General features: G+C 36.1%; 1 long non-coding RNA gene and 2 pseudogenes across 1 annotated transcript; 2 read left to right on the forward strand and 1 right to left on the reverse strand.

Annotated features, from left to right (window-relative positions):
- LOC142643761 (protein HIGH CHLOROPHYLL FLUORESCENCE PHENOTYPE 244, chloroplastic-like) overlaps positions 1–24,232 on the forward strand; it is a 45,318-nt pseudogene that overhangs the window by 13,431 nt on the left and 7,655 nt on the right.
- Positions 6,769–9,463, forward strand: LOC142642828 (uncharacterized). Its single transcript, XR_012845743.1, has 2 exons — positions 6,769–7,449; positions 9,176–9,463. It is a non-coding gene; the product is annotated as an uncharacterized LOC142642828 (long non-coding RNA).
- Positions 9,816–13,405, reverse strand: LOC142643105 (protein FAR1-RELATED SEQUENCE 5-like; annotated as a pseudogene).

Here is a 24,232-nt window from a genome sequence, read left to right on the forward strand (position 1 = left end):
TTGGATTCCAAGACGCAGACCTACTAAAATATTAATATCCAAATAGTGCCAATAGGTATAACTGATATAAAGCGAATGATTTCCAAGCATAACATATCTTGAAAATTTATGTGTTCCATGTTAGCCCACACAATGGCGAGAGAAAACGCTCTCTCCCTTTCTAGTGAGGAAAAAAATGAACTCATCCGTAGTAACAAGAAAGTTAAAGATAAACATTACGATACAACTGAGCAGGCCTCCGTTGAGCCACTGGCTGCTTCTGACGCTATCCACCCACGTTTGTCCTTTAAGGATAAACTTATAGGCGAGATACCAGGAGCTTTTGCACAAGCTTTCGATCTGAGGGATAGAAAGGAGACCGAAATGACACCAAGTTCCAATGAAACGGACATGGAAAGCGATGCGATAAGGGAACTGAGGGAAGGTCTTGTTACTGCAAAAATTTCCCAGAGCTTAAAACAACGCATCCGAGCACCGTGGTCCAAGGCTCTGATTGTTAAGGTGTATGGGAGAACAGTGGGCTATAACTTTCTCCATGCCAAAATCCTTGCTTTATGGAAGCCGGTAGGAAGAATAGATTGCATTGATCTTGGCAAGGACTTCTTTCTCATCCGCTTCTTAGTTAAGGAAGACCATGATGTTGTATTGAAGAATGGGCCGTGGTTCATAGGAGATAACTTCCTGTCCATAAGACCTTGGGTGCCAAATTTTAAACCAGCTACGGCGGTGGTGTCTTCAGTAGCCGTTTGGGTCCGCCTTAATGAACTTCCAATCGAATATTACGACACGGAAGCCCTTCTTATCATCGGCCAAGCCATTGGGAATGTTCTTAGAATAGACACTCACACAGCAACTGAGACAAGGGGTAGATATGCAAGATTATGCATTCAGGTGGACATTGAGAAACCGCTTGCGAATGCGGTGTTGGTCGATAATTTTGAACAACCAGTAACTTATGAAGGTCTCAACAGGTTTTGCTTCTCTTGTGGTCGCATCGGTCACCGGAGGGAGGAGTGTTTCTACACGGTTAAGAAGCCAACGCCGGAAAATCCATCCACACCGGAAGATCGAGATAGTCCAAACAGGGAAGACAGCTATGCTAAGGAACCCAGGCCATGCGTTACGCATGATGTGGACCCAAAGGACGACACGTATGGTCCTTGGATGGTGGTGAGTCGCAAAAAAACCAGTAGTAGAAAGGACAAACAGTACAGTCCCACTCCCACTAATTCCATGCATGCTATATGGCATGAAGGCACTGAGAAGCGTACTACCACGGAAGGAGCGGCCAAGCTGACACCTGGCTCGGGTAGTCAAAAAATTACTGAAGGGAAAAGGAAAGCTCATGATGGGCTGGTGTATGTTGGAGAATCATCCAAAGAATGCTCGGGCCTTAGAGGAGAAAGGGGAAGTGTTGAGAGCCCAAGATAGTCCAAACAGGGAAGACAGCTATGCTAAGGAACCCAGGCCATGCGTTACGCATGATGTGGACCCAAAGGACGACACGTATGGTCCTTGGATGGTGGTGAGTCGCAAAAAAAACCAGTAGTAGAAAGGACAAATGGTACATTCCCAGTCCCAGTCCCACTAATTCCATGCATGCTAAATGGCATGAAGGCACTGAGAAGCGTACTACCACGAAAGGAGGGGCCAAGATGACACTTGGCTCGGGTAGTCAAAAAATTACTGAAGGGAAAAGGAAAGCTTATGATGGGCTGGTGAATGTTGGAGAATCATCCAAAGAATGCTCAGGTCTTAGAGGAGAAAGGGGAAGTGTTGAAAGCCCAAACGAATTGGGCCTATTTCAGGAAGGAACAAATAAAAGTTATAAAGGCCCATTATCCATCAGGGGTAAAAAAGTCTTGGCAAGACTTAGGGCAGCCTCAGCAAACTCTAGAAGCGCCGATTCTAGAGAAGGTAACAAAGGCAGGCAGCTTCCTAAGACCATTTGGCCTCCCACGAAAGAACACCTACCACTAAACAATAATGGAGAATTTCTTTTTCTCAGCAAGTCACGAAATGAAATGGGTAATATGCTTGAAGGAAAAGGTTGTGGAAATCCAAACGATGGTGATCAAGTACAAGCTAAAGGAAGCATGGAGATGGAGTTCGCCGCTAACGAAAATTCGTCGGAGTGCAAGATTGGTCAGCCTTCCATTTTCGGACCCAGCGTGGGGAGCAATGATGAAACCATGGTGGTCTCACCTGTCCGAAGAACCAAAGACAGAGGAGGAATGGAAGCTAATTGGGGAGATCACTCATCAAATCGCGATGTTAGATGTAATCGGTCCGGTGATGACTCTCTTGACAAGGAGAAGGTTGATCAAATAGCTATTTGCAACCAAGTTATTGGGCAACACAATGAATCCTGTGAGGAAAATGGGATGGATTTTGATGGCGGAGGCGAGGCTTCTGCCTCCCTGTGATGATCGCCGCTCTCTCAGTCATTGGTTAGTCATGAATATCATTGCGTGGAGCTGTAGGGGTGCTCTGAAGCCCGAATTTCAGAACCATGTAAGGGAGTTGGTTCAACACCATAATCCAGCCATGCTTATTGTAATGGAAACTCGTGTTGGCGGGGACAGAGCTAAAGAGATCACAGATAGGCTTCCTTTCGACGAGGCCATCCATACAGAAACTATAGGGTACGCAGGAGGGCTGTGGCTGCTGTGGAAGTCTGATAGGGTCATAGTAAAACCACTTGCCACCACCGAGCAAGAAATTCATGTCTCTGTCAAGGTGAGACCTTCTGACTCTGAATGCATTTTCTCTGCTGTCTATGCTAGTCCTAGATTTAATGAACGTTGTGTGTTGTGGAATAATCTTGTTAATGTGGCTAGTTTGCATAGTAGTCCATGGATTATTGCAGGGGATTTTAATGAAGTTTTGGCAGATGATGAGAAATATGGGGGTAGGGTAGTGAATGCTAATCGGGCCCTTCTTTTTAAGGATTGCTTGGATGCTTGTAATATGGTGGACTTGGGTTTCTCAGGACCAAGATTCACCTGGTCTAATCGTCGGGAATTTCGGAACCTCATCCAAGAAAGGCTGGACAGAATTTTTGGGAACCCTGAGTGGTGCACCCTGTACCCTAATGCAAGGGTGTCTCATCTAACTCGCATTCATTCGGATCACTGCCCAATTTTGCTGGAGTTTGAGCCGGGGGCTAGCATCAGGCTGAACAGGCCCTTTAAATTTCAAAGCTTCTGGCTCAACGACCTGTCCTTTCCTAATATAGTAAGGGATGCTTGGGGCCAGTCAAACCGTCTTAATACAGCAGTGGAAAAATTTACCAGAGATGCTACTGCTTGGAATCGAGATCACTTTGGCAATATATTTGCGAAGAAGAGACGTGTCATGGCCAGATTAGATGGTGTTCAGAAAGCTTTAGGTGAAAGGCCTTCAGACTCTCTGGTGGAATTAGAAAAAGCCCTCCAGAGAGAGTTAGATGAGGTTCTGAATCAAGAGCAGGAATTATGGGCACTGAAATCTAGAGTGAATTGGATGATTCTTGGTGATAGAAACACGTCGTTCTTTCATGTGTCCACCATTGTGAGAAGAAGGAGGAACCGGATCTCTTGTTTAAAGAACAGTGTTGGGGAATGGATTCATGAGGAGGCCCAGATAATGAGTTTCATTCGAGAGGGGTTCGCCAAGTTGTACACCACTAGCCACCTTGAAGCAAAACTGCATCTGGGTCCCAATTCTCCTTGGCAAGCGACACTTTCTGATATGGAGAGAGACAGTTTGTATGAGCCAGTAACTGTGGAAGAAATCAAATCAGCTCTCTGGTCTATTAAGGCTTTTAAGGCCCCGGGACCGGATGGTCTCCATGCTGGATTTGTTCTGCGCTTGTGGATGATAGTTGGAGGCTCTATTTGTGGAAGAAATAAAGAAATGTTTTGAGACAAAAAAAATTCCTGAGTTCCTTAACAAAACTAATGTGGCTCTTATCCCAAAAATTCATAGCCCTGAAACCATTGGAAATTATCGCCCTATCAGTCTCTGTAATACAGTGTATAAAATGATCACAAAGATTATAGTGGCCAGACTCAGACCTGTGTTAGACAAGCTCGTTTCTCCTATTCAGTCAGCTTTTGTGCCTGGAAGAAAAGGGATCGATAATGCAATCATAGTGCAAGAGATCATCCATACTATCAGCAAAAAGAAAGGAAGAGTGGGCTACATGGCAATTAAAGTGGATCTCGAAAAAGCCTATGATAAACTTGAATGGAGTTTTATCCGAGAAACCCTATTGAAAGCAAACCTCCATAAAGATATGGTTGACCTCATTATGAACTGTGTGTCTTCCACCGCCACTTCTGTGTTATTTAATGGGGGTAACCTTGACCCATTCTGGCCATCTCGAGGTATTCGGCAAGGGGACCCATTGTCTCCCTACCTCTTTATTCTGTGTATAGAAGTCTTGGGCCATTTAATAGAGGAGAAGTGTAGAGATAAGAAATGGAATCCTGTTAAAGCCTCTAGAAGCGGAATAGCTTTTTCTCACTTATTTTTTGCGGATGACCTGGTATTATTCGCAAGGGCAGATGGCAGCAACTGTTTAGCTGTTAGGGAGGCTTTGGATGAGTTCTGTATCAGGTCGGGCCAATCAATTAGCGAAGCCAAATCTAGAGTTTTTTTCTCTCCTAATGTGGACAGAGACACTCGGGAAGCCCTTTCTGACATATTGGGGTTTTCTTCAACTCCTAACACAGGGAAATATCTAGGATTTCCCATTAGGCATCAAGGATCCAACGACCAAGACTTCAATTTTGTTCTTGAAAGAGTCAAGCAAAAACTAGCAGGTTGGAAGGCCAATCTTCTATCACTTGGCGAGAACCGTCCTTGTACGGGCATCTTCTTCGACCATTCCAGCATATATTATGCAATGCAATGCTCTCCCGAGTAATCTTCTTGATAACATTGATAGAGTAAATAGGAACTTTTTGTGGGGCTCCTCTGAGTCGGTGAAAATGATGCATTGGGAGGGTTGGCAAAAGGTCACACGTCCGAAGATTGAATGTGGGCTCGGTCTTCACCTTGCAAAGGGTAGAAACCTTTCTCTGCTTGCTAAGCTCAATTGGCGTTTTCATGCTGAGAAAGATTCGTTATGGAGTAAGGTCTTAAGAAGCAAATATTGTAATAGGCAAAGGCTGAATGCCAAGAATCCTGTGAGGCTGCCTTGCTCCAGTATGGTCGGCAATGAAAAAAGGTGAGGATATCTTTCGGAAAGGGACAAGATGGGTTGTGGGCGGGAATAGTGAGTTGAGCTTTTGGTTTGATAATTGGTGTAGTGATGGGCCTCTTAGAAGTTTGGTACAAGGACCTTTGTCTCTAGAAGAGGGGAAGCTTAAAGTGAAGGAGGTGGTCACGGTAAATGGATGGGATTGGTCTAAAGTTTCCTTTCCTATACCAGATAATATCAACACTAAGCTAAAAGCTACCCCAATTTCCCTTGCAGCCCGAGGTCGGGACAGATTAACTTGGGGTATGTCCATGCATGGAGGATTTGAGCTTAAAAGTGCCTATAAGCTTGCCATTGGAGGAGGGGAAGGGGAGTCTTCCTTTATTGGCCAATGGGTTTGGAAAACAAATATCCTCCCCGTATTCAAACCTTTGTGTGGATGTGTTTGCACAATAGTATTGGTGTAAAAGAATGCCTCATAAGGAGGGAGTCCAGGTGGAGTCAACTTGCCCTCTATGCCTTTCCCAATGCGAGTCCATAATCCATGCACTAAGGGAGTGTAGAATAGTTAAAAAGTTCTGGGCTCAACTGGAGCAGAGGCTGTCAACACCTCCTTTTTTAGTGGGAATTTGCAACAATGGGTCACTACTAATGGAAGGGCTGATTGGAAGAAACATAAAGACCACCCTCCATGGAGAACGTCTTTCCTTTTTGCTTTATGGCGCATATGGAAGCATAGGAACCAAGTTGTTTTTCACAACAAGCCCATACAACATCACCTGGGTCATGAAATATTTAGGGAAGCCATGGAGTATGAGCACTGTGCAAGGACTCCGAGAGCAACTACTAGGCAAGTGGTGAAGAGAATCGGTGGGAGAAACCGAGGCGGGGTGGTTCAAACTCAATTCGGATGGGTCCTCGACGGGTAATCCGAGGCCCGGCTGGTAGTGGCGGCCTCATCGAAATGAAGATGGAGATTGGGCGTGGGTATGCTAGGAAGATTGGAGTCACAACGAGCTTTGCGGCGAACTATGGGGGCTCGAGAGATGGCTTAATGCGGTGTGTTAGTCTTCATCTACACTGTTGAGATTGAGATTGACGCCAAAGCTATAGTTGATCTGCTGAATAACTCTAAGAATGCAAAAAATGTTATTTCGGCACTGGTGGATGATTGCAGGTACCTTCTCACTCAACTCCCTCAGACTCGAATTAAACATTGCTTCCGTGAAGCGAATCGATGTGCTGATGTCTTAGCAAGATTGGGCTCCAATCATTTAGAGGATTTTTCTATCTTTAGTAGTCCGCCTGTGGACATTAGAGAGCTGCTGAAAGCTGATTCTGATGGCTTGTACTTAAATAGATCTTGTATTGAGCCTATTCTGGCTGTTTAGTTCTTTTAATATACTCCTCTGTTTACCAAAAAAAAAAAAGATATAAAGCTGAAAAAAAGTGTTACGCCAATACTTTTTTGGAAGAGAATTTTACATTGGTTCGTAAAGGTGACAGTATTAGCCTGTAGGAGAAAGTATATAGTGTTTCAGGAATTCCACATCAGCACTTAGTTGGTGTTTCTAGGCCCAATAAAAAAGTGACATCTGTCTAAATCTTATACAGCTCAGCATACTACACCCTAATACACCTGAAAAGACAAAAATACCCCTGAAAATTTTGAATCCCCGCCTTTAACACCCTCTTCCCCTTCTTCAGCAAAATCAAAACCCACTCTCCAGTCTCCATTTCTGCTTTTTCTCACCGCACCACCATATTCTCTCTCTCTCAACTCCAAAGCTCCACAGCCACTGCCTAGCGTTGCCGCTGAAATTTTTTTCTAATACTCGCCCTCTCTTGCTTTTCCCCTTTTCGCAAAATCAAAACAATTTCATCTCTTTCTCTATCCGTTTCTCTCGGCACCACTAGAGCACACCAGCACCTCCATGACTCCATCTTCTCTCTCTCAAGTCTCAACTCCAAACCTTGACAACCACTGCCTAGCATCGTCGCTGGAGACCGACCTTTGTCTCATCAGAAAAACGCCCAAAACTGTCTCTCTTTCTCGTTGTTTCCAACCACCGACGCCAGAAGTTTTCTTGCCGCTTCTAACACCTGAATTTGCAAAGAGAACCAGTACAATCAACTTCTTCTTCAAGAACCCAGTTCACTTGAGTTCTCACGGACAACGGTCAAAAGCATGATTCCCATCCAAGCTCTCGACCCTCAAAGAGATGAAGAAACAGAGAAACCAAACATCAATGACAAAACCGGTGCTTTCACATCCCATGTCACTCTCTTTCTCTTGTATAATTTTCCCATACATGTCAAATTTGCCATTTTTCTTTTGTGGGTAACTTTATATTTGGCCAAAATGTCTTTTTTCGCATAGTCCATAATTTTACTAATTTTTTTGTGAATTTTAAGAATAATTCTTGCATAATATTATGCTACTTATAATGGGTTTGTGACATATTTCTACAAATTTGAGGTATTACAGCAGAATGATATGTGTTAAGGTCACCATGTTTGTTCGGGTACATTGTAGCTAATGATTTGGATATCAAGAAACACTTGTATTCCATAGTCAGTTCTACCATTTTTGTTAGCAAATTCCTGAATTAGAGAAGATATGAACTTTAGGTAGATGCATGTCTTTTGAGTTTAAGTCCAGTTAAAGAGCATGTGTAGACATAAAATGTGGCCCAACTTGTGATGCGTTTAGCTTTTATTTGGATATCTATCTTGCTTTTGTAAAGATTATTGATGAAAATTAGCTATAACCTGTTCTACATTGTCCAAATTTTTTTTAAAACACTGGTTATCTATGTTTATTGCTTCCTCTATTGGATGATAGGATAAGTGCTAATCTGATGGAATTGTTGAATACAGTGGTGAGTACCTTTTTCCCCCAATCAGGTTCAACTTCACCCATCATGTCCCTTCACTTGTCTTAACCAGTGTTGATAAAGTTTCTTCATCATCCACAGTCCACATGAATGAGTTATGTCTTGAAGTTGTAACTTATTTGGTGAGGCTGCTTTGAAATTAGGGAAAAGTGATTCCAAAAGGTCTAGCATCATCATTGGTTCTCTTTGTGTATATTTACTGCCTTGGTATACTATATGAGTATAGCATGAGACTGAATAAACTTTGCTGGATCTGATTATTTACTTGTCCAGGTTAGCCATGAATGCAGGGCAATTAGCTACTAGTTTACATTGAAAGGATTCTTTTAAAGTATTGTTTTCTATATTCCTTATGAATAAAAAAAATAGTTTAGATTTTGAGTTTATTTTTAATCAGTCTATCGGTTGGGTGCGTTTGTCTAGCTTTCCTTTTTATATCGTACACTGAGTAGATGTAAACTGGCAATGCCTGTCCGCTATAATATGCCATGTTATTTTTTTTCAATGTTTTTACAACATAATACAAGATTAACATGTAGATGGATGAATGGGAAATTTTTTTATTGATTAGACATATGCTATTTGTGATTGTAAAATTCCATGTCTGTTTAGATGTGAAATTTTTAGACATATACTTACATTCGTTTCACTTATTCTTTCAGCCATGATTTTCTATAATACCAACATATTTTCTTCTGAAATTCAATTGAGAAGATAAATGTTTAGACCATTTTTCTTAGTTTATTCTATTGTATCTTCTGCACTTGAATAATGGCTCAAACTATTTACAATGTTTTATAAGCAAAAAGTTCAGTTAATGATCCTTGTATCCTAACTCTAACATGATATCCAGGTTTTCCATCGTTGAGTTTTTTTACTTCTGCACTCTTCAAGATATCACACAGTTTGTATTCCCACATATTAGTTTGCTATTTTTTATGTTTCTTAGCACATTGCCTGCTTTGTCTTTTTCTTTGTACTTTTTCATCATAATGGCAGAGGAGTTTTATTTACCTATCCAAAAAAAAATCTGGTATTGTTGTTGGCTATACTAATTATTAAATTTTTGTTTCTTGTTGGATTATTGTAGGGGGTTGTCAACTATGTAAGATTTTTCACTAAAGCGATGAAGATGTCAAATATGAAGCAATAGGATAAATTGAAGCTCTGAAGTATCAATCAATGATGGATAATTACAAAATAGTTGTGAAGCAGCTGAAGTAGGCATCAATAGGGTCTTGGCTATTTTTTGTAGTTTGTTTTGGTGTGTTTATGTATGCTGGCAAAACAAAAGCACCTATATGTTGTTACCTTGATGTAACTTTTTGAATATTGATGCCAATAATAGTGATGTATTATAAAATTTATCTTTATGTTAGCTTTTGGTTCAATGAAAATTTATTTTTATGTAAGCTTTTGATTCAATGAAAATTCACCTTTATATAATCATTGGGTACCAAAGACAAACAGCACCATTGATTAAGGAAGTTGCATTTTATATAATCTAAATTATAGGTATTACAGCAAACAACAACACAATATATAATCTAAATTCCAGAATTGTGTCCAGGAAAAAAAATCTTGCTCAAGCTTTGATAGAATAAGTATTTCAATTTGCAATGACATATTTTCAAGTTTGACAAAATAGGTATTCCCATAAGAGTTTCCGTGCTATTGATGTAGCAACATAGTAATGTTGCAGGTACAGACTCCAAAGTTGCAGAATTATATTAAAGACCAACAAAAGAAAAAAAAAATCCAGAAATATTTGCAGGTACATACACTATATCACCTAAAGCTCCAAAATTATCACCACTAAATGTATGTGGATTACATAAAACAGCAGCAACTTCAGCACTTGTAGCAGCAGCACTTGTAGCAGCAACTCCAGCACTTGTAGCAGCAACCCTTGCTTCTCCATCCCTTGTAGTAGCAGTGGTGTCAACAACCTTCACACACAAAATGAACCTGCCATGCTTCTAAAAGTCTTCTTGTAAACACAACCCTGGAAACATAAAAACAATCCCCTTCTCTCCCCCTGTAAGAAATCTAAAAAAAAAATTGTCTGGTTCCTATGTTTACAAATCCCATATAAATACATCATCTAATCAACATTTTTTAGGTATAACAACATATTGCCATTCACTATATTATCAAAATAACAAAAAAAAAAAAAGTCTAGCACCAAAATATTGTCATTCACTATATCATTCCCTTAACTGGAATAATATAACACCTGCAACAATCTAGCATTGCAATTCCACCACCATGCACATATAGAAACTAATATATAAGAATAAAAAGTACTCTTGCATTAAAAACTTTGATCATTTGCATATAATTAGTCCTTAACTAGAAGTTACTCAAACATATACAAAATCTATCATGTTTGAGTAATTTCATTCGTTACAAAAGCTTGACAAAATAACAGCTATAATTAGTGTTTGGCTAAGCAATCACTTGTTCAAATTTTCAGCTATGTTATCTATAAAATTTTCAAGTCAAATATCTAAGAGGTTCCTCCACTGTGCAATAATGACCAAAATGCTGTCCAAAAAACTGTCCAAAGATGCTGTCCATGAGCTGTGCAGTATATTGTCCAAAATACCATCCAAAAGAGTTTTTCTTCATACTTCAGAAATTTTTAGTAGGGCCCTAAAAAAAAGAAAACAATATTAGGGTAAAAAAAAATAAACAAAAGCACATATTAAAGCTTCTCCCCCTCTAATAAAAAAAGCTTAAGGTTATAGAATGTACTTGATTCAAGTGTGACATTGAGGTACTTTCTTGAAACATTCTTGTAGAGTTACACATGGGATAAGCAACAAACATTTCCGGGGGAAAGAATGATGTTTGAACATCTTCTATATAAAATAAAAACAGTAACAAATGATTAAGTTCAACAAGCAAAAATAAGAAAAATAAAAATTGAAATATTAGTCTTGTACTTACTATGTACCATACTATCTTGAAGCGTTGTTGTAGAGCTAACCACATGATTAACAATAGACATCTCCGGGGGAAGAAATGATGATTGAACATTTTCTTTTAAAAAAAAATTGAAAAAAAAAAAGAAGAGAAAGTAAGAACATACAGTTAAACTTAACAAGCAAAAAATAAGAAAAAGAAAGCTTGAGTGCTAGTTTTGTACTTACCATGTACCATAGAAATAGCTTTTGGAGCTTTTGAAGTGGTTGCATCTTTCACTTTCTTTTTTCTTTGCTTCTTTTCCAGTTGACTTTTTATTCTAAAATTGGTTATCCCTTTCTTTCTCACATGTGGCGGATCAAGGATTGGTCTCTTACCATCTAAGCAAGGTTGCACATCATCATCATGTATGAGATCTTGAGGACATTTTTTACCAATATCTTCCATCTTATTTGTATCTCCTGAACTCTTTTCAAGCTTGCATAATAGCTCACTTAGACTATCCATTGCTATTTTGGTCCCATGATCACTCAATGCAGCCATATCACAACATTTATACCACAAAAGACTTAAGTTGCTCATACGTAATACATGAGTAGATTTCTCATTTGATTTAAATGAATCGATAGAACAACACAACCTTTTCTTGGCATCTTTTGTCCATCTACTTGATATGTATTTGTCGGGTATATTATTCACATTATTCACAAGAAAAACCCTTAAAGCATGGCAACATAACAACCCTAAAGTCTCAAATAATTTGCAATCACAACAAATACTTAATTCAGCCCGGTTAAAATGCACAATATGAATCCTTCTACTCTCCCCACTACTTAGTGAATATGTAAAGTTATCCTCACTATGATCGGTTTCAACACAATTCAATCCCATACCCGAATCAAACTCTTCTTCAAACATTCCAAACAAAGGAAGAGTATAAACTTTAGCAGCATGACTTAAAATACCCCCGTGCTTATGAACTTTCCCAGGTGCACCATTTTTACAACGAAAATCTTCATTTATTTCATCTTGTCGCATTTGTGCTACTTTTTCCTCATAAAATTTAATAACTTCAATAAGAGGCATAGATGTTTTCATAATTTGATGAAAAACACTATTTGTACTCTCACTTCTTTGGATAGACTTCATCTTTGCAGAAAAGAAATCGAGATTGAAAGTTGGGCACCACTTTTCTCGAATTTGGTATAACCTGTCCAGCCATGTATTGTCCTTTAAATTATGCATCTCAATCATTTTGCTCTAAGTTGACTCAAACTCCATTTCATTTGAACACCCACCATATAAACAATGATTAAATCTTTAATTGAAATCTGGAACACCATAGATTCCAACAAGATTTTTTTGAGCATTTTTACTAATATGCCATAAACATAGTCAATGACGAGACTCACTAAAAACCATATTAATAGCATTTGCCATCGCTTGGTCTTGATCTGTAAAAATAGATTTTGGTTGTTGACCTCCCATTGCAGTCAAAAAAGTCTCAAACAACCAAATAAATGACTGAGTTGTCTTATCTGATAAAAAAGCACAACCAAACAAAACATTATTCCAATGATGATTGATTCTCACAAATGGTGCACTAATTAAGTTGTACTTATTGGTTCGATAAGTGGTGTCAAATATAACAACATCCCCAAAAGAGTCATAATCTAATTTTGATCTACCGTCCCTCCAAAAGAAATTTGCAATTCTATTATCTTGGTCTACTTGCACCGAATAAAAAAACATTGGATCTTCACTTTGTTTTTCTTTGAAATGATTAATAATACTTTGCCCATCACCAGCTTCCATAATTTCTTTTCTTTTTGTTTGCATAAAATTATGACAATCTCGCCTAGAGAACCCAACATTATTTGCACCACCAAGTTCTTTTGACAAAAATGAGTAAGACTTTGTTGCTTTTATACTCGAACTAACCATTGTGCTAATTATATTCCCATGAGCAGGTAGCACCTTCCTTCCTGATCTCAAGTTATATCTTTCTTCTGGAGTTGCAAATTCATGATTGTGTGTGTCATTAAAGTGTGAAACACTCCAAATATCATTTTTTACATCAAACCGGATCCTAGCACGACAACCCGTTCTTACATCTAAATTATGATATTTTTTAACATTAGAAGGGTCTTCAAACTATTTAAAACCTTGTTTTGAACACACAAATTCTCGTTGCCTAATAACACCATTATACTCTCGCTTAACCGCTTTTCGAATGCTAAATCCCCTTTTTAAAGCATACTGATTATAAAGGTTATATGCTTCTTCTTCGAGACCTCACTTGCATTCCAATTTTAATTTCATCACATTCACCCAAAGTTACATTTTCAAAACTTTCCCTTTTATCATTGTCCCCAACAAGCAACAAAATCATTTTTTGAAAAATCCATGACTAGTCGAACCTAATCATGGAAAAAAAAGATATATTGAATAAACATCATGAAAAGATGACTATAAATATACATAAATCACCGTAAAGTCATAAAAAAGAATTGCTACCAGCCACCCACTAGTCCTCAGCCATAAACACATTGAAATTCCAATTGGCTTTATACCAATTATCAAATATCATAATTTTTCATAATAAATCAACCAAAGACTTAAACTAAAAAAATGACAAAAAGATAGATTAAATACCTCGAGAGGAGACTTTTAGGACGAAATTATTTATTAAAATCAATTCTTTCGGCAATAACAACGAGAACAAAAGCATTGCATCCATCCCTTCACCATTAAAATAAATACCATTACAAGGAATGAAAAAAATTGTGAAAATTCCAAGTAAGCCAACACATATTGCAAACTTAAATGCATCTAAAAGAAATCATCTTTAACATGAATAGCTGAAAAAGAAAGAAAGAAAATCTAACAAATAAATAATACACGAAAATTAAGCACAACCATCATATACTTTAAATCAACTAATAAACAAAGTACTGCGGTTTATTTCTCTGCTTATGAATCTTCATCATACTAACCACTTTTAATCTAATCCAAAAGAACAATTTTTTGAAAAAAAAAAAACCTTTTCTTGTATTATTAGTGTATCCATCCTCACTAAGCATTTTAGTAAACAGTACGTTTCCTTTTTACAAAAGAATGTATATGTCAATTTTTTTTTTTTTTTAATCAGGACATGTATGTAAACAGAAAATTCAAAAAATAAAATGAAAAAGAGTGAGGAGAAACCTTCTTGCAAAGTCAGATTTGAAAGCGGCAAGAAAACTTTCGGCGTTGTGGTTGGAAACAACGGAAAGACAATTTCAGGCGTTTTCCGATGAGACCGATGATGATCGGCGATGCTAGGTAGCGGCTGTCAAGGTTTGGAGTTGATAGAGGGAAGATGGAGGTGTTGGTGACTGGTGTGCTACGGTGGTGCGAGAGAAACAGAGACAAAGGTCGGTCTCGTCGGAACTGATGATGACCGGCGATACTAGGCAGCGACTGTCAAGGTTTGGAGTTGAGAGAGGGAAGATGGAGGTGATAGTGAGTGGTGACTGAAGTGGTACAGTGCGGCGAGAGAAACAGAGAGAGAGTGAGAGAGAAAGATGAAATTTTATGGTTTTGGAGAAGGGGAAAAGGAAGAGTGGCGGGATGGGGGGAAAATTAGAGGGCATTTCTGCCTTTTTGTTTAATGTAACCTGAGTTGCTGAGCTGTATAAGGTTTAGACAGATGTCACTTTTTTATTGGGCCTAGAAACACCAACTAAGTGCTGATGTGGAATTCCTGAAACACTATATACTTTCTCAGCCTGTAGGGGGAGAAAAAAAAGACAAATTAGAATAAAGAAAAATAGCTGTTGCGGGTTGACAGCGACACATTTGCGTCAAAGATTTGGTGCAAACTCGAGAGGGATAGTTTTTACAGTTTTTTATTAAGGATTTTTACAGTTTTTTCAAGTTTAACCGGACCATATGCTAAACCCATCTTTCCCTCTTTTCTCGAGTATTATCTATCATCTTCGTTCTTCCTTTCCTTCCTTCTTTCTCTCTCTTTTTCTCTTGTGCTGGATATTTTGTTTCAGAGGTAGAGAAAGAAACAAAAACAATTTAAGAGGTAAACCCTATTTTTCCTTCCACCTCTCTCTTGTTTATTGTCCCTTTGTTCTTTCTTTTCTTCCATATATCTTTCTTTCTTGTGCCATATGTTTTGTTACAGAGATAGAGAAAGAAACAAAACAAAGAAATAGGGTCAAAAGTTAGATATTTTGTTGCTCAAATCATGCACGCCTTTTTTCTTTTGATTTAGCACCCACAGGCATCATAAAGTTGGAAGTGATGGAAAACGATCAAAACCCAGTTCCAGTGCATACAAATCCAAGAACAATGGAAAACGATAAATCTCCACTGGATCCAGAGCAAGGTATAAATAACGAGTTCTTTTCCTTACGAAATTACTTTTCTTTCTTTTCTTGTTGTACTGATAATGGACGATGACGACAATAATATATATATATTTGAGCAATCACGTTCATCCATCGATATATGTTGCATTCATAATCACAGACTGAAAAATGATTAGGGTTGAATACATTTCAAGTTCATATGCTCCTATTTTGAGTTTTTTCCTATGGGAAAAAATATCACTTTTCATTTATTTAATGGTTATTTTATTTTATTTTCTCAATAATTGAACAATATAGAATCGACCCAAGTGCTTTAATTCCCTTGGCTGTGAAAGGATGCAAGTGTTATTGTTAATTGATTGAAGCTCACTTGACTATACTGATTGAAGCTCACTTGACTGTAGTACTGGTTCTCTCTCTAAGGTATATGTACTTGTTTTTGTAATTGACTGACTCTTACTTGGACTACTGGTTCTTTCTCTTTTTGAAATGAATATTTTTTTGGAGGAATGTATAATAGGCAATTTTTTTTTCTTACAATATGTGGGGAGTGGAATAATCAGATAATAGTTGCATGGTATTTAGTCGTTTCTATAATTGAAAGATTAAAAATGAGAAAATGACTGACTGAAGACCAGAGGACCAAACACCCAAATCTCTTATTCACTTGCATTATATGCTTCTACTGATCACTGTTTGAGAATGTAAAGTATTATTTTGGAAGAAAGGAAATGATAACATCATATAATTCTGGTTTCCTTTGCACCTGTCTAAGTTGGTTGGCTCAAATATTTCCCGGTATTAATTTGTGTCTAGTATAAACTATAAAGCTTTTTAAAAAAAATTTCACCCAAACCCGGCTTACAAATTAATTGGCTAGTTTCACCTAGTGGATATTTTTATTTCACATTAGTAAATTGATTTTACAAATTGAGCACTATTATCAATTAAATATTCTTTATGCAAGTTTTAGCAACAAGATTCATAAAATACCGAAAATTACTATTAAAAATAGACTTTCACCATTATAAGCATAATATAGTTCGATATTTGAACTTCCAAAAAATTGTCAAATATTGTCAAATATTTTTTAGTTGTGTTAATGGCTAGTAAGGACAAGAAAATTAGTAGCCTACCAATTTGTTCATAGAGTGATCGTATAGTTGTAATCATACTTAATCCTCCAATTTTCACTACAACTATGAAATGAGTATTTTCCACCATTAATGTATATTATCAAAATAAGGTTTCACAACAAAATGGAAGATAATATCTTAATAGATTCTTTAATTTTGTAATTGAAGATGATTTTTTAACACACTTCGATTTTCTTACATTGAGATGAAAATTGTTATGACAATTAGTACGAGATTAATCATCCATAATTTCTGAGATTTAAAAGAATAATTGCTTTGTGTATTAAGAAATAGTTATTTTATGGGGGCTAATTTGGATCACAAAGAATAATAATAATAATAAAAATGGTTCATACTTCGGCCCCTCAATAGAAATCTGGACTCTATCCTACTTCGATTCCTACTAATACGATAAAGATTATTACTATTTTTTTTTCATTTTAAATGTATGGGAATATTAATGAATTTAGAAATCTTGCATTTTGTTTTTGAAGGTCCGTCTCCTTTAGAGAGATATGGACATGAAGGTTCATCATCATATTTTGAAGGTTTGCCTGACGAGAGTCCTTATATAAGAACATTTTTTGAGGATCTAAATACTTTTGAACCTGATGAACCGTTTCAAATTCAATCAGGTTTGTGTTTCATTCAAAATACGTGGCGATGTATTTAGAAATCTCCCATTTTTGTTGTCTATTAATCTTGAAGCTTTTCCGCTACTTGTGTACATGGTTTGTTGATCATCACTGAATAAGAAATTTTCTATTGTGTAGATACTGCTCACCAACAAGTGAATAGCATCATTCCCGAAAGAAGAGAAGAGGTACCATTTAGAAAATATGATTCAATTTCATGTTACTTTATCTGTAGTATTTAGGTTACATGTGCTTGCTGAAGATGAAAAAAAAATTATATATGATATATTTAATTAATAAGTATATCAATAAATAAAAAAGTAAAATTAAAAGATTTTGTAGAAAAAGAACTTGTCTGATTTAATTATAATTTGTTTATAGATGAAAAAAATTATGAATTCTCAAAAAATTGAACTAATATAGTTTAGAATTTTTGTAACTCTTAAATCAAATTAAAAAAATTGATTTTTTTATTTATTTATCTAAAGATGGAGTTTGATAATTTTGATTGGTAATAATAAAAATTTATTATGATTGTATTTATATATAAAAATATTTTTTATGATAAAATAAGATACTAATAGAGCTTGTAAATATAGAAAGTTTTAATTATAGAAAATATATGTTGGGTGTACATGTGTGAGTGAAGTCACATATTGAATAAAAATTAGAAGAAAAAATAGTTAATATAACATAATTGAGCACATGCCTATTGGGCTTAAGCCTTTTGGGTTAAAATATGTCTCTATATGTTATATTAATAATTAATTACTCAATTAATTTATCAAAAAAATTAATTAATTACTCAAGGAAGCTCCCAAGGTGTTTATCTTCTCAACAATTTAAACTTGATTAAAAAAAAATATTTATTAGCATTTTTACTCAATTCTTAGCATAATTGAATTTGGTTACTTTTACTCAATTTCTAGCGTTTTTTTCTCGGTAGACAATGTGATATATAAGTATCCTTATCTTCTTTTTTTAATATATTATTATTGTTATAATTCAAGTCATATTTATATATTTAATACTGGACATGATTACCAGGCTTTCCTAGCTAGCAACGAATGCGGAGTTCTATTTTAGCGGATTATTTCGTTTGCTTTTTTCATTTATACCTTATAAATTTTAATTGTTTCAGAAGAAAGAGACAGAGAAATCAAAGAAACTGAAAGAGTTGTATGAGCAAAGTGAGCAATGGATGAAGGAGACAAAGAAATCGAAGAAGAAGACAAAGAAATGGAAGAAACTGAAAGAGTTGTATTAGCAAAGTGAGCAATAGATGCTGGATGAGGAGGTGGTGAATCAAATTAGCAGGGATACATAAACGGTGGAGAATGAAAACAAAGGCAAGAAAATTAAACGTATATAGACAATAATAGGGGTGACAAAATTGGATACGACCTGCGAATCTGACAAGAAATTAGTAGGTTATGGCTTGAGGTTTAAAAAAAGGGGCCAGGTGTTCAACATATGAAACCCGTTTGACTCGTTTGACCTGTTTAGTTAAATGACATTTTACCAATATGCCCTTCAAACCCTAAGTATATAAACTTATTAGTTGTTGTGGTTTATTTTCTTTGATATATTGTGATTGATTATTTGTAATATTGAGATATGCTTTAGTTTTGAATGATTATTTGTGATGCAGTTACTCGTTGTTCTAAATTTTATATTAAAAATATTTATTTGCTTTTTTTTCATAATTTTATTTTTGATAAAATTTGATAAACAGATTGATGTGATTTGACCTGTTTAATGAATGGGTTGTGTTAAGGTTGAGGAATCTTGACCCGTTGTTGCGGTACGAATTTTCGGGCCCTAATTTCATTAGTCCACTCCCAAAAAAATACCCACACAAACCCATAAATTATTTTGAGCCCACATAAATATTCCCCATGTATATTACCAAAATATTCTCCATGTTATTGGACTCCCATAAATATTCCCTATATAAGCCCCATAAATTGCCTTGGGCACTCTCACAAATATTATCCACTATATCTCACATATTATCCAACTTGAGTTTTCACAAAAATACTCACCATATTGCTACCAAAATTGGACCACAAAATTATGCTATCCCCATAAAAAAGCCCAACAGAACCCCCTCTAAAGACCGTTACGATACGACACTCTAAAGCCCGCTATCATACGACACCTCTAAAGCCAGTTACGATACGGCAATTCTAAAATCTGATTTTATTTTTGATAAAATCTGATAAGCAGATCGATGTGATTGACCTGTTTAATGAATGAGTTGTGTTAGGGTTGAGGAATCTTGACCCGTTGTTGAGGTACGAATTTTCGGACCCTAATTTCATTAGCCCACTCCCAAAAAAATACCCACACAAACCCATAAATTATTTTGAGCCCACATAAATATTCCCCATGTATATTACCCAAATATTATCTATGTTATTGGGCTCCCATAAATATTCCCTATATAAGCCCCATAAATTGCCTTGGGCCCTCTCACAAATATATTTCACTATATCCCACATATTATCCAACTTGGGTTTTCACAAAAATACTCACCATATTGCTACCACAATTGGACCACAAAATTATGCTATCCCCACAAAAAAGCCCAATAGAACCCCCTCTAAAAACCGTTACGATACGACACTCTAAAGCCCATTACGATATGACACCTCTAAAGCCCGTTACGATTCGGCACCTCTAAAAGCCCGTTGCTACATGGCAATATTTTTACAAAATCCTACAAAGCCCAAATACTAATTTGGCACCTATTTTACGAAGCCCAAATATTATTTTGACATTATTTTACGAAACCCAAATACTAATTTGGCACTTATTATACAAAGCCCAAATACTAATTTGACACTTATTTTATAAAGCCCAAATATTATTTTGGCATTATTTCACAAAACCCAAATACTATTTTGGCAAAAACAATTACATTATGCTCAAACCCCAAAACTATTTCTTGGCAAAATATGTACTAAAATCCCTAACTCATGGGAAATATAAATTACTCACCTCTCAAGAATATTTCTCTCAACAAAATTTATGACAACTATGCTTATTTTTCCATAATCAACTAACTACAAAAACCCATGTATATCACCTATGACAAAACTTTTCATTTTGTAGGGATAACCAAGCTCAAAGAAGCTCAACTACAAAGCTCAGCTGAGCCATCCCAGCTCACACACAAATCCCAGCAACTGAAGCTCACGTGAGCTGACCAGCCAAAATTCAATATTGTGAAATTTTAAAATACTTGCAAGTGTACGAACATTACCGAAGTATAGTTTGACAAGAACGATGTCGAACCCACAGGGACTTGAATGAACGTAGGAAAATTAATTAAACCTTAACCAAAATTAATCCTAATCTAGTTTAATAAAAAATTGGTTTTTTTGAGATTAAATAAACTAAGCATATAATAAAATTAAGCAAATGGTTAAACTAAGCAAAAGATATAAAGCAATAAAAAGATGTAAACAATCAAGGGAAAGTAATTAAGGTTTTAGAATTCGCCTTGTAAGTCATATTTGCATATATTTATGATAATTAATTTTTCCCAACCACTACATGATAATCTAGAAATCAATCTTGCTATCATAGAAAATATCATCATTAAAACTTATGTTTAAAATCTAAAGCATGTTCTTCTTAAGTATAAAATCAAATCATCAATTATATCCGTAGCTAAACAAATCACAAGAGATATCCAATTTTAAAATCAAGAAATAATAAACTAAGCATTCAATTAATTAAGAAAAATCCTAAATCATGAGAAAAACCTGATTGAACTCATATCTAGAATCTCATCTTAGTCAATTGATATGAAGTAAGAACAATTTAAATCATTAAAGAACAACTATTGTGGGAAAAATCAAATCACATAAATATTACTAATAATCTTTAACAAAGTTTCATCCTCAACCCTAATTATAAATTTAGCTACTCATAGTAATTAAAATAAAACACAAGAATAAAATACTAAACATTAAACTAAATAAATAAGATAAAGAAAGAAATAGTCACAATGCTAGAGAAAAGTCACAAAGGAAGCCACATGTGGCTGCCTGCACTTCAGTTCCAGCCCTAGCCCTAGCCTCCCTGAATTTCGCCCTAAAGAGCCTTTAAATAGGTCAGAATCCTAGTTTTTTAGGCTTCACTTAACCGACGATTTTGGTCCATTTAACGTCAGAATTCGGATTTTTATTAAACTACAAAGTTGTAGTCCTTTAAGTTAACAGTCCAGCCCAACTTGAATCATCTCGATTGGATATTTGAGCCAAAAGTTATGCCAAAAATACTAACTGATGTGCAGACTAGAATCCTAATCCGAATTGGACTTGGATTTGATGCAAATTTCCTTTGATCCCTGCTCCAATTAGACTTAAATTTAATTGAGTTAGCCTTATTTAACTTCATCATAACCCTTGTAAATGTAAAGTCCATTAGCATTCTTCTTTGCACAAATCCACTTATTTAATTTCATTTTCCTACAAAAGACAAATTTACGCAATCAGATTCAATTAAGTACAAAATTAATTATTCACTGTTATTCCAAAACCAAATATAACATGCATGAATTAACTCAAAATAAGTATGATAATACTTTCTAACAATGATATAAATATGCAAAATTAAGCTATTATCAATGCACATCATTCAGCACAACTTAACAATTGGAGCCCATTGCCATCAAGTTCCAACTTGTCCAATCGGACCAGAAGAGGACACGTGTCCATTAGAGATTAAACCCTTCCTTCACAAGCTGAAATTTCATAATTTCTCATGTGACATAAGGCTGAAAGTGACGTGACAAAAAGCTGGAAAGCTTCAGCCAGCTGTCCCTTCTTTCTTCTCTAGCCCATTCGCTCAAGAACCAAGAGCAGTCATGACCAGGTCATGAAAGCTACTGAAATAACTTGAAATCAATTCATTTTCATACCAAAAACGGGTACTCTCTGGTTCATGGACCAAGCACATGACCCTCGAATGGGGAAACGTAGGGAAATGTGGTTTGGAGGGCATCAAGGGGATCCCAGCAGAGTTCCTAGTAAGGGCTCCAAGATTGACACCTAGCTTGGGGTGACACAATTGCCCTATGGAGCTCTGATTCTAGCAGTAGCATAACCAAGATCATTAGCCTAAAACATACTTTAATCCCATCAGCCAAGGCCAATAGCATTGAATGCTAAGTCAGAATCCCAACTATTATTACCCAAAACAGCAAGAACCTTCTAAAAGTTAAGCTTACCACTCTTAACTAAAATCCTAGGAACAATTTTTTAAGAATTTTCTGAAGATTGAGAAAGATTTAGCAAAGATTATTTGCTAATTACCCCCTGAAACTCAACTATAAATGGAAACTCTCCATTAACACTTAGGGGGCCGGAAGGGACACTAAGAGACACACTAATAGAAAGAAGTTCTTCCTTAGCCTCTCTATTTTTAGCCTTCCCCAAGCTCTAGCAAAGTTCTAAGTCACTGAGTTCTTAGCTTCAAGCTTAGAAACTAAGCTCTTAAGCTACTAACTCACGAACACCCCTCATAGCTCCTACTCATAAACACTTATATATCCCTACCAGAAAGTTCCAGAAACTTTACTAAACACTATCTCATACTACCTGAAATGTCTCTCATTACCCACTACTTATACTATATCCATGAGCATGCCTTGCACCATAATGATCTTGTTGCGCTAACTGAAATCTCTCTCTCCCTTCATCTCACACTAAGTTTCCTCATTATTTTTATGATAGAGCTCGTGATATTTACCTATTCATTTACTATTGAAGGTTATGATGTAATTGTTACAATAGAGTTTTTCCCTCATATTATTGTATTAGAAGACTCTTCTCCAGAGCTAACGGATGATGAGTTTGAAAATGTAGATACTTTCCTTAATTTGTGAAATAGCTAATAGCTGGAGGTTTATTTTGTTTTGTCTTGCTTTACTGCTGGGATATTTTACTGCAGAAACATTTTACCACTGGGCTAGTTTACTGCAGAAACATTTTACTGCTAGGCTATTTCTTGCAATATGCTTTTTAATCATGCTAACGTGTCTGCTGTAGGGATTGTTTATGGGTTATTCTTGTCAGTCTCAATCTAGGCCCAAGGCATAGAATACAGTGAATTCTTTGGATCTTCACCAATAGGTTTTGGGCTGTGTATCGAGCCCATCGTTGAGTTTCAGTTTAGGCCCCTAACCTAACGTAAATCTCATTTGTTGGAAGGAAAACTTTTTCGCCCCCGACATCCATTTAATAAACATGTCGGATTAGTGTTAGACTATATAGTTTGATATTCATAACTTGACATAACATGAACTCGATATACAAACATGAATTGCCACCCTTAGACAATAATGAAGCCAAAAACCAATGTGAATTCATGTGGAGAGAGAGAGAGAGAGAGAGATTTAGGTGTGGATGTGAAAGATGTAGTTACCCTAGAGACATATTGGCAAGATCATTTCACAAACATATTGAAGAAATTGAAAGATCTCAACGCACAGTCAAAGCAAACTGACATCTACTTCTGAATGAAGCCAATTTTTTAACTGTAAATGTAACCATGAATGAGACAACAAGTTTGATACCTGATAACAGTCATCAAAGAGGAATGCTATTCATTTGGATCCCTTTACCTCGCCCTTTTTTTGTTTCCTGTCTTCCAATCAGTAATGATTTAAACCAATAGCAACCCTACACTTATAAGTTAAAAAGTAGGCCACTTATTCCATATATACAAGCTCAATGAAATAATCATTAGCGTTTCTCATAGAAAATGAGAAATAGCTCCTTGACTTTAGCACACTCAATAGATACTAAATTCACATGGCCGTCTTCAAAGACACATGAAGTACTTGTTTTTATTTTTATTTTTGTTTGAAAAATTTTGGATAAAAATATGAAATATTTGTTAGATTAAAAAAAAAAAATTTATGCACAAGAAAATAAACATTCATTTAGTATTAACAAACCATAACAAAGACAAAGACACGAAATTATTATTTCTTAATACACTACCGTGTATTTATTGTTTATATATATACATATACATATACATATATATATATATATATATATATATA

The sequence above is a fragment of the Castanea sativa genome, chromosome 7 (assembly GCF_040712315.1).
Source record: "Castanea sativa cultivar Marrone di Chiusa Pesio chromosome 7, ASM4071231v1".
Lineage (NCBI taxonomy): Eukaryota > Viridiplantae > Streptophyta > Magnoliopsida > Fagales > Fagaceae > Castanea > Castanea sativa.